Consider the following 12,439-nt stretch of genomic DNA (forward strand, 5'->3'; position numbering starts at 1 on the left):
TCAACTCCAGGTTATTTTCATTCCTTCTCCTTATTTTTACCAAGGTGGGGTAAAACTAAAGGCAATCAGATGAAACTCTTACCCTTAGTTCAGATTTCCTCCATATTTCATGCAATCCATCAAACAAACACCCAGATTGTATTTCACAGTAAGATGAGCAGAAGCACACCTCTTCAGCTGCAGCCCCTTTCCTTGTGCATTCATGGGTGCCAAAATCAGAACCTACAGTGTGGGAGCCACACACAGTTGCATCTTGTTTTGAGTTTTTGTTTGCAAACTGTCAGTAAGATCAGAATAAATTGCACGATATGCAGCCCGATATGTATATTCTTGAGCACATCTCAATGTATCCACCAAAAAATATTCATAGCTGCAGGTGTACAAAAAAAAAGGCAGAATTATGGCTTGATTTGCCTTGATAAGCATGGCAATTTTCTGTACACTTTTCATAAAGTGCTAATCAATTTCAGCTCAAAATAGACTGAAACACCCAACAGATTGCTGCCATAGTCCACAAATGTTTGTCATTCGTAGGCTGTGGCAATAATGTGAATTCTGAGGAGGAAAACTTCAACACAACTATACCTTGTAAAAATCCCTTTCATTTGCCTTAATAACCCTGGAGAAATGCTAAGAATTATTCCGAAATCACATAAGTTTGAATGTTCCATTTTTTTCTTGTTACATCTAAGTATTGCTTGTCACATAGTAGTATCTGTTGTAAGTATGGTTATAGATGGATTATATTTAGAACTCAGTGTAACGATGATATTTAAGAACCAGATATCACATCCATATTGTTCAATGCTCTTCTAAAACATAATTCTAGATATCACATTCAACTTGGAATTGAATCATCATGGATTTCTGCAATAAATTACTCTTTGTATCTTCATCTGTTAAATATATAAAAAATTTTTGAAAATGTTTTGTCAATATTCTAGTCCTTCCATTAGGTTATTTCACAAACACTTAGAGGTGCTAATATTCATATTAATGCACCTTTTTGAGCAGCAGTGATCCTGCCATGTGAATCATTCATCTGCCTGGGATGTTTTGCCAAACACAAGTGCCAAAACTTTGCTGAGCATGGTTACACTCCTGTAAGTGAGTCTCTCTGCTCAAAACTCAGCAGAAACTTTCCCTTTCGTTAAGTGTGAGAAACAAACGGTAATGACATTTAGATCTGGGTATGATACGTTTTTGATGTAAAGTAGGAAATTAAATGAGAATAGATAACATTTCAAACTTTCACACCTTCCTCTTTAAAACTATAAAAGTGAAAATATTATCATTTGGGGAGGATAAAAGCTACATGGTTTGGCCTTAGAAAAAAAGAGTACTGGAAATTTGTGACTTAAAGCAACTTCTGTGATCACCATCTGCCAAAAACATTATTATCAAAATCAGAGGCAGTATAGTAGACACAGTCTTTATGGTCAAAAAGCCTGAGTTCTTAAGTTGACCTGGCCATTAAATATGTGATCTTGAACAAGTGACTTGCCCTATGTCTCAGTTTCCTCATCTATAAAAAGGGGATTATTGGGGTGCCTGGGTGGCTCAGTCGGTTAAGCGTCCGACTTCAGCTCAGGTCATGATCTCACAGTCCATGAGTTCAAGCCCTGCGTCGGGCTCTGAGCTGTGAGCTCCAGCAGCCTGGAGCCTGCTTTGGATTCTGTGTCTTCCTCTCTCTCTGCCCTTCCTCTGCTCATGCTCTGTCTCTCTCTGTCTCAAAAATAAATAAAAACATTAAAAAAATAAAAATAGAAAAATAAAAAGGGGATTATTATAAGTGAGATAATACATGCAAAGTTCTGAGGATTAAATGAGGTAATACATACAATATTCTTAGCAAAATAGGTTCCAGACAATTCTTAGCAAACATTAACTGTTATTACCAGCATCATCACCATCATCATCATTGCCTGAAAGAGCACATCTAGACCATCTCTCTGATTGTGACAGTAAGTGCTCTTATCTGCTTTACATGAACTGTCTGCCAGGTGTTTGTTTCTAGGTCTGGGTCCTCGTGAGTCTCATTTATTAACGTATTTTCGAAAAGAGATGATAACATGTTTGGAAATCAAGTCAGTTCTGAAATGGTAAGCCTCTTGGACAAATTACCATATACTAATCTTCTTAAAATAAGAGTGAAAAGGGTATATAAAAAATGTGAAACACACTTAGAAAGTGTTCTTGACTCTCCTGCACAAATGGAAAATTGTCATCTTTTCCTTATTTCAGACCTAGTAAAACAGAGGCTGTATTCATTGATAAGCTATTCCCATGATGTCACTCTTCTCACCCATTGGTGTCATCCTGGAATTTAGCTAGACAGTCACCTGCACTGAGCCATTAGATTTTCTGGAGCCACAGAGGATAAAATTCATACATCCTGACCTTGAAAAATTGAATTTGATGTTGCTTCAGGAGAGGAAATTCATTTATTTCTTACCCCCCCCCAAAAAAACAAAAACACACCATTGAGGGAAAACTTACTAATATACTTAAAATGTAACCACAAAAATATATTTCAAATCTTCTTAAATAATTACTACAGTCAAAAGGAAAACAGCTGACTGCTTGGACTCAAAAAGCCATTTAAAATCTCCATATCAAATACCTTCCTTTTCTTTCTTCCCCCTTGAATATTTCTGTGTGGTAGTTGCTATGGAGCAAATAGATATCCAAAGCAGTCAAAACAGATATATTCAAGTGAATTCAGGTCATTAAAAAATATATATGTATTTTAGACATTGTTCCCCTGAGATCACATACAGTTCTTTGCCAATTTCCCCCTGACATTCTATTAGGTTTTACGTATTTATGTTTTTCTACAAAATGCCAAAACATCAGCACAAACAACTTCACGTGATAAATTATCATCTCATTCGCTTTTCCAAAGACAATTTAAATATGAGTTTTCGAAGAAGGTTGCAAACATTGCTTTACAAGTAAATTCAATGTCGCTTATACTCCTTTTCTCCTACAATTAGAGGTACTTCCTCAAGGACAAGCTTTGAGAACTTCAGCTAGATATAGTTTCAGTTAAATGTCATTGCATATTTTGCAGAGAGCAAAGCAAGATCACGATATGCACAAAAACGCTTTGTGCATAAATATTCAATATGCAGTTGTGAATTAATTTGAGTAAATACCCTTTAACACAAAGGATATTTTAAATACTGGCTTTAAAAAGTGCCTGAACATAACACACAAGATGGCTGTTAGCCATTTTTTTATGAGTAGTGCACACAAGTAGAGGTGTACCCATCCCAGAAATGGGCAAGAAATCCCAACGTACAGAGAAAGAAAATGGAGATTCTATTCCTATTAAACTATTCCATTTTGTATTCTTACTTTTATACAATAGATTTTTATTTTATAACTTATAAGTTGTATTACTACAGTATCATTTACTTTCGCCGATGGTGTGGGTGTTCAAAAGAGTTTAAAGACTACACAAAATGGAAAATTCTTCATTCACAGATCAAATTCATGCAGTTATTTTAAATGTTATTAAGATCTATTCTCTAACAATTTGATCAAATGCAGCTGCCACATGTATTAGCATATATTTTCACTGCTTGGTAGTATATATGTAAAAGCTGCATGTATCCTGAATAAGCAGGTTGCTTTGTAAATCTTACACATTTCAGCTTTAAGTTTTAGCTCATGTTTTAATTTTAGTTTCAGCTTTAGTTTAGTTTAGTTTTGGTTTTAGTTCAATGAGGGGAAAAATAAGGACCAATGATGAATATGTGTATGTTAAGCCTTCACAGCTGTGAAGATTTTGCCCTGAGAGATACAATGCAATTATCTTAGGCAAACGTCTGAATTTTTCAAAGCCTCAGTTTTTACACCTATAAAATGGAGATAATGGCTCACAGATTGATAAAATTGGCAGGTGGAGTAAGAGGCAGGGGAATCCACAAAAGCCCAGAAGGGAGGAAGTATTATCATTATTAAGGTCCAAAAACCATACCTAGAACAGAAAACAAGTATTTGCAATAACGTGGAGACAATGGAATCCTGACATGCTGCTGGTGAGGGATGTAAAACTTGTAGCCGCTATGAAAAGGTTTGGTGGATCCTCAGAACAGTTAACATAGAATCACCACATGACTCAGCAATTCCACTCCTAGGTATATACCCAAAAGAATGGGAAACAGGTACTCAAAGGGATACTTTTACACCCATGTTCATAGCAGTATTATTCACAATAGCCCAAAGGCAGAAACAATCCACGTTTACAGATGAATCTGTAAACAAACTGTAGCATACACATATAACGTGATCCTAGTCAACCATAAAAAAGAGTAAAGTTTTGACATATACTACAACACAGATGAGCCTTTTTATAAAGTTTATCTTTTATTTATTTTGAGAGACAGCAAAGGAGGGGCTGAAAGAGAAGGACAGAGAGAATCCAAAGCAGGCTTGTGCTGTCAGTGCAGAGCCTAATGCGGGGCTCCAGCTCACAACCGTGAGATCACATGAGCCGAAATCAAGAGTTGGATGCTTAACTAACTGAGCCACCCAGGCGCCCCTCACAGATGAGCCTTTAAAACATTAGGTTAAGTGAAACGAACCTGACCCAAATACTGGATAATTCCACTTATTTGAAATACCTAGAATGGGCAAGTTAAGAGACACAGAAAGAGATTAGAAGTTACCAGGGGTTAGAGGGAGGAAGGAATGGAAAGTTACTGTCTAACCGGTAAAGAGTTTCTGTTCGGGAGACTGAAAAAGTTCTGGAATTAGACAGTGGTGTTGATAGCACAACATCACGAATCTACTTAATGCCACTGAACTGTATACATAAAATGAATACAGTGATAAATTTATGTTCTGTATACTTTATCACAATAAAAATTTTTAATAAAGATGAAATTATATTATCATATCCTCTCTAGTATAATTCTTTCTACTCTATTGTCTCCTCCTCCTTACAGTAAAAATTCTTGAAATGGTTGTCTTGGCTCCTAGCCTCCACTTCTCATGTAACTCAGCAACCCGTTTCAACCTGCCCTGAGCCCCACGGCACTCCTAAAATGCCTTCCACCAAGCACACCACCCAGACCTTGCTGCCAAAGCCTTCCCTGATAGGCTCCATTCCCAAAACACCCTGCTCCCTTCGTTTCTTAAAAGGACACTCTGCGCTTTCCTCCCCCATCTCCAACCCACCCCTGCTCAATTTTGCTTGGTTTGCTGTTTTGTTTTTGTTAGTTTGCCTAGGTTTGGTTGTGAGCTGTTCATCCTCTGTTAATTCTTCATTTTCCCCCACTCAGGTCCTTATTTTTGACTTCTTTTGGTCCCATTTCATGGACCCTCACTAGGCTTATCCATCCCCTTCTAAGTGAAGGGGATCCATCCCCATCTTCAGTGAAGATGGTTGTGTTTTCCCAAGCCCTCTCCTTCCTTTTCTGTCCTTACCATGGGGAGCTGCCCCAACACTCACTCAACAGTCCAAGCCATAATGTCATCCTTTTCCTTCCCCCACAAACACAGATACACACAAACTCACGCTCAATAATCTTAAATCTTAAGTCTTAAAAAAAAAAAAAAAGGCCCAAATCAGCACAGTTTTTATTGCATCTTTAAAATATCACATGGGCACCTGGGTGGCTCAGTTGGTTAAGCATCAGACTTTGGCTCAGGTCATGACCTCACAGTTTGTGAGTTCGAGCCCCACCTCAGGCTCTGTGCTGACAACTCAGAGCCTGGAGCCTGCTTCAGATTCTGTGTCTCCCTCTCTCTGCCCCTCCCCTGCTCACACTCTGTCTCTGTCTCTCTCTCTCAAAAAATAAATAAATAAATAAATAAATATTCTTAAAAGTATCACAAGTAAGTCTGAAAACTCCTGCAACATCTTGCTGGTTTTGTAGCTGGACAACTTAGATCTTATTCATCAGCCTGCTGAACTGTTCCTTTTTCAGAAACATAGATATCATCCCAAATTTTTTCTGATATCCTTGTTTTTAACTGCTGTGGCTTGCTGAATCAAAGCAGCTGAGTTTGATATAAGTTCAATGTCATTTAGGTCAAAGATAAACTCACCTTTCTGGGCTTGAGATACTGAACAAGCAACACCTGGCCTCATCTGAAGCCCACAGAAGTATTTTTCACCCAGGAAATTTCTGAGTTCAACAAGAGAACCATTCTCCTAAGTAACAACAATGATGGGGAAGGGAGGATACATCCACCTCATCATGTAACGGAAGCTCTGGACCATGTTCTGTATGTGACCACAGACAATGCAAAGAGCAGCCAATTCTTTTCTATTCTCCCACTATTTGTCAACTCAGAGACTCTTCTTTTTCTTTCCAAGCAGCATGAGCTCCACATTGATGCAATCAAAGTTGCTTCGCAGGGTTCCTCTGGGGCCGTTCACAATAAAAGTTCATCCCTTCAGAGCAATGTTGGTATTTTCTGGAATGTCCACAGTCTGATTTCTGAGAACGGTCTTCATTCTTGCAATAGATGTGGCACAGAGCAAGTCTAGCTTTTTAATAACTCTGGAATTCACTCACTTCTTTCTATCACTACAACCAATGTCAGTTATTGCCCCCACTATACTGCTACCTTATTGATGGCCCTGCCTCTTGTTCTATTTCAACCTCTTGTCTTCAGTGAATCCAGCATCAAAATGTTAAAGTACACACCTTTCTATATAATCTCCTCTACAAAAATCTGGCATGGTTCTTTACCAGAATCATGCTACAAGGTGGCACAGATCTTCATAATAAAGCCTCTCCTTCCCTATGGCATCTCTTAACTCCGCCACCCCAAACTCAATGTTCCAAGCACAGTAAACTACTGTAAGTTACTAAGCCATGTTTTCTAAGCCCTACAGGCAGGCCATCAAACCTGGACTTAGAACAGTGAAAGAGAAACCACACACTCCAGGACAACAGACATACAGGACTACGCTAGCAAAACTGAAACACAAAATCTTCTGCCCATAGGCCTCTGCATTTACTGTTCCCTCCATTTTCTGCTCCAACCATTTCACCTAATTAACTTACATTTCTCATTGAACAAAGCTACTGGTTCTTCCATAAACTGTTCCTTGAAGCCCCAAAACAGAAACCCTGAACTCTCAAAACTTCCTATCTTTTCCCATCACACTCTTAATTTACCCCTTTCATAATCTTTATGGTACTTTATTACAATTTTCTGTTTGTTACTCTCCCCCCCCCAACTCCACTCCAGTTGACTTCAGATTCCTTGAGGACAAGACTTAAATTATTCATCATCAAATAACTGAACCCAAATCATTCTCCAACACAATACTAAGCAGTAAATACATATGTAAATAAATCAATGTTTCTGGATTATAAATTACTAGCCATTAAAAAAGCAAAGGAGCTCTGTTAAATACATATTTGAAAAAAGTGATTTCAATATTTTAGTTAGCTTTTAATTATTCCACAAATAACAATTTACAATGTCCAGTGTTTTCCACCAAAAGTAAATAAAACAATTTAGGGACAAGTGACCTGCCACTGAACCTTAACTAGGTTTTCTTATATACCTGCATTTGACCAGTAACATGTATTATATCATAACCTTTTCAGAGGCCTAAGACGAGTCCTACGTATATATTCTGTAGAAACAATTATAGCTAAAAATAAATAAGCTCCAGTCTAAAAATTATACTTTCTCTCCAGTTTCTCTCTTTTTTTAAGGTGGTAAAATGCACATAATTTAAAATTTACTGTCTTAACCATTTTTAGCTCTACAGTTTAGAAGAGTTGAGTATATTCATTGATGTGCAACCAACCTACAAACCTTTTTTACCCTGCAAAACTGAAACTCTGTACCCATTAAACACCTCCCTGTTTCTCCCTTTCCTCAGATCCTGGCAACCACCATTCTACTTTCTGTTCCTATGAATTTGACAACTTTAGATGCCTCATATTAAGTGGAATCAGATGGTATTTGTCTTTTTGCGACAGGCTTATTTAAATTTATCATAACGTCCTCATCATTCATCCATGTTGTAGCATGTGCCATAATTTCTTCCTTTTTTAAGGCTGAATAATATTTCATCTGATATATTATATTATATATGGTTTATCCATCTATCCCATGATAGATGGGTTGCTTACACCTCTGAACATGGTCACCCATTATTTCTAATAACAGAAAATAAATGATATCACAAGCATTAAAAATAAAGAAGTAACAGTTAACAGAAAAAAGAAATATTTTTCTGTGTGTATATTTATTGTTTTTTTCTATAGATATTATTTTTAGATGAAATTTTCTTTGTGACTCACACTTTCACTAACAGACATATGTTTAACACAATCCAAACAACATGTCTGTTCTAAAAATGAATATTCATTCATTTTAATGACAAAGTAGCTCTTTCTGGCTACATTTAGAAGGAACTTACTTTGGTAAAAAACTTGATTCTGATTTCTGGGCATATTTGATTGACATATCATAAAATACTTTATTTCATGCATGAGTATATAAATGACTACTAGCCCTTCAGGGTTACATCTGAGATTTGCCACCTAAATGTGCATAGTCCAGAGACCCTCAAGACTGGGAACAAACATAAGCAAAAATGAATAAACTGAGAACACAATTCACAATTATGAAACTTCTGCAATCTGTCTTTACTCACTGCTCTCAGATGCATCATTGTCAGTATCTGACCCCGTTAGGTGGCTGATAAGAGGATTTTGAAGGCCAGCAGATTTTATTTTTAACCTCTCCATATGGTTGACCTTCTAGTTTCAATGAGAGCATCATCTGCAGAGATGCTCATCAAATGGCAACTTCTACCCTAAAATGTTTTGGGTAATTTTGTCAACTCAAAAATGATGCTCAGTTAAAGAACAATATGTACAGTGCAATGTTTTTGCTTAAAAGTTTGTACATAAACACGTTTTAAAAGATATGCAGGGGTACAGATAAAAATGTCACGAATAATTTACTGACATTAGGATTAAAAATTTTTTTCAAAATGTATGCCATGTTCTGCCTGTACCATACATATATGAATAAAATTTATTAAAAAAAAAATTTTTTTAACGTTTATTTATTTTTGAGACAGAGAGAGACAGAGCATGAACAGGGGAGGGGCAGAGAGAGAGGGAGACACAGAATCCGAAGCAGGCTCCAGGCTCTGAGCCATCAGCCCAGAGCCCGACGCAGGGCTCAAAGGACCGTGAGATCGTGACCTGAGTTGAAGTCGGACGCTTAACCGACTGAGCCACCCAGGCGCCCCAAATAAAATTTAAAAGTAACTTTCGCTGTTAAGATTTTCAATGAGCTAACTCCTTTTTTAATGTGAAACATGCATGACAAATAATATTCCAAATGTAAAACTGGACTGAAACACAGAGAAGTAATAAGACTATAAAAACATACATGTATACAACACTGTATCAATATTTCAAGCCTAACATTAGCAATGCCAATGATAACTTAAAAAACACATTACTTATTTCAAAATTAAAATAGACACAAATTATTTTGTTTGAATTTATAGTCTGAAATGTTATACACTCATAAGCCTTAAAGATGAAGATAACAAAGATGATTTTCCATATGTGAAAATTCTCCATATAAGAATAATAACCATTATTCATCCATTTACTCAACAAATATTTAATAGGTGCTAAAATGTTCCAGAGACTGATTCAAAGGTATATCTAACCAAATAAAAAAAAAAAAAGAAAAAAGAAAAAAAAATCAATCTCAACACATCAGGATTCAAACAGGTGACAAAGACAGATGCTAGCTTATTACTAAACAATGGGAGGAGTTCACTCAGAGTAGAAGAGAAGGAGGCTAGGGTTCAGAATGAAGCAAGCATAGAATTCTTCCCTGAAAAGTCAAAAATGGCACTCCACAAAGCATATGAGTAAATTAAGCCTGAAGAAAGAGTATAAATCCACCTGGAGTTGAGCCCAGTTTGCGTAAGTCAAGTGACAAGTGTCTAGGCAGTGGGAACAAGGAGAGCAAAGGCAAAGAGATGAGTGAAAATTGCCATAAATGTTTTTCTTAGTAGGCTCTATTCCTCAGTCCTGAGAAAATAAAACGTATAGTTTCATTTATCTCTGAGACGAACTGTAGGTGGGCACTATTATTCAAAAAGGGCAAAGCAGTATAATTCGGTTAACATTTATGATCTCCTCCTCATCCGGAGGACCCTGTATGTTTTGGACTAAGCTGGCTCTTCCTTCGTATTCCTTTATAAATTACCATTTACTCAGGACTTAAGAACACCACCATATACCAATATAGCACAAATAGGGGGCTTTGGATATTTACTAAAGGCAGTTTGTAGACATAATAACAACTAAAAACTGCCTCATTTCCTGACAAAACTAGAATAAGAACAGCACTTAGCAGAGTTATGGGGGAATTCCCCATTCCCTAAGGATTTAAATCAAAATACATTTTTTTTCTGATACAATGGTTGGAACAAGTTTACAGAATACCTGAGCTATGAGAAAATACTCTCCTAGGTCCACACAAAGCCTCTTTAGGCAACAGCACAGTGTGGTTGGCAGGAACTTGAGCGAAGAATGAGGGAGCGGAGAGGAAGACACTTGCTCCCTACTCTGACACATTCCTGAGCAAGGAGAGCTCACAGTTAAGTTCCAGCCGCTGGCAGACACTGCTATTCATTAATATTCTAGAAATCAATGGAATTTTAGGGTGTACCTGGTACGTTCAACAGTTCAACTTACTTCTGTGCCTTAGCATTCTTGCAATGTTTAGCAGTAGCTGCCAAAATTAAAAAGGCATGAAACTAAAACATAAAGGATTTCTATTATGTCTAAATGTAGATACATCCAGACCCAGGTAAAACATGAAAAGACTTCAGATAAAAGTTGATTATAACCACTTCTCACTCTCTCTTGTTCTCTCTCTCCCAACCAAAAGGAACAAAATCATAGTTCCAGTAAACCGATGGCAATGTCTTTTACGATAGAAGAATCTCAGGAAGAACCTGTCAGTGTGTTCAAATGAACAATTTTATTTTCAAAAATCATATTTGAGAGAGAGTTCCTGGAAGCATACTGAACTATGCAATGATAAAACTTACTCTGTGCCTAGCACCATCTGCTGACATCCTTCCAGCCAATTCTCTTAATATAATAAACCATACAAGCCAAGAAATGTAATGCAGTCAGCAGAATGTGACCACACCCACTGTACATGTATATTCAATGAGATAGTCTTTAACAGATTCTATAGCTATTTTGCAACAGAACAAAAGATGGACTGAACAACTACATTTGTTAGTCTTCCTCTGTCAGCTACATTTATCACAGTATTAATCATCCTGATTTGTATGTGATGGTAAAGAAAAAACATGAATTGTAGTTGTTCTCCCTCCTCTGATGGTAGGTGCTGTCATTTTAACTGGAATGATTGACATTCGACATCGAGCAGTTTTCTGGAAAGGAACTTGTGCACCTCTCAATGGCACATCTGGTAGCTGCAGATGGTGAGGATTAGCATAATTTTCCCAGCAAAGATGCGCCAAAAGCATAACGCAAATTAAGACTTATGCCTGATGTCAATTGTTTGTTTCTTGCCAATGTTAATATAAAATCTTCTAAAGATGGTTTTAATGCTTACTCTCAAGTCAAACTCCAGGAAAAGAAAAAAAAAACAAAAAACAAAAAACAAAAAAGCAACCCTGACTGCCCTGGGGATAGACATGAATTAACTTTTCTCACAGCCTAATGCCACTATGGCTCTCCTGTCCTCTTGCACAAAGATGGTCAAGACCCCACTAGGGGTACAACTAGTACATGACTGTGGAGTCAACAAAATGCATGCGCTCAACAGTGCATGAAGATTTGATCTGTATGATAGCTGTATGTGTATATGTTTAATGCGTCCATTTTACTGAGGCAGTAGGAGTAATATTTCTTTCAAATAAGCATTAAATAAGCAAGCTGTTCTCTGAAGAGAATACATGAAAAAACTCAGTACTTAATCCATACAAGGAATAGCACTAAGCTGCTAAAAAATACAGGAGTATATAAGGTACAGAGCTTTTTTTTCAAAGACTGCACAAAGAAGAAAAGCATAATTTATTAATATACAATGTAATATGTCATAAGTGATATGAGTCTCATTGAGGACTTGAGGCGAGGCACCTGGATGACTTGGTCAGTTAAGCATCCAACTTCGGCTCAGGTCATGATCTCACAGTGCGTGCGTCCAAGCCCCGCATCAGGCTCTGTACTGACAGCTCAGAGCCTGGAGCCTGCTTCAGATTCTGTGTCTCCTTCTCTCTCTGTCCCTCCCCCACTCACACTCTGCCTCTCTCTCTCTGTCTCTCTTTCTCTCTCAAAAATAAACATTAAAAGCATTTTAATAAAAAAAAGAATAGGACATGAGGCAATCTATAAATGCCATATGAGTCAAACAACATAATCATGCAGGAAGGCCT

At 37.2% G+C, this 12,439-nt stretch overlaps 1 protein-coding gene and 1 pseudogene across 2 annotated transcripts in view; both read right to left on the minus strand.

The window, feature by feature from the left end:
• PRKD1 (protein kinase D1) overlaps window positions 1–12,439 on the minus strand; it is a 334,083-nt gene that overhangs the window by 269,756 nt on the left and 51,888 nt on the right. The window lies entirely within an intron of this gene.
• On the minus strand, window positions 5,905–6,472 carry LOC124508212 (60S ribosomal protein L9-like; annotated as a pseudogene).

This window comes from Lynx rufus, unplaced genomic scaffold, assembly GCF_022079265.1.
Source record: "Lynx rufus isolate CCGP_SWC_20201006 ecotype Redwood Valley unplaced genomic scaffold, mLynRuf1.p SCAF_13, whole genome shotgun sequence".
NCBI lineage: Eukaryota > Metazoa > Chordata > Mammalia > Carnivora > Felidae > Lynx > Lynx rufus.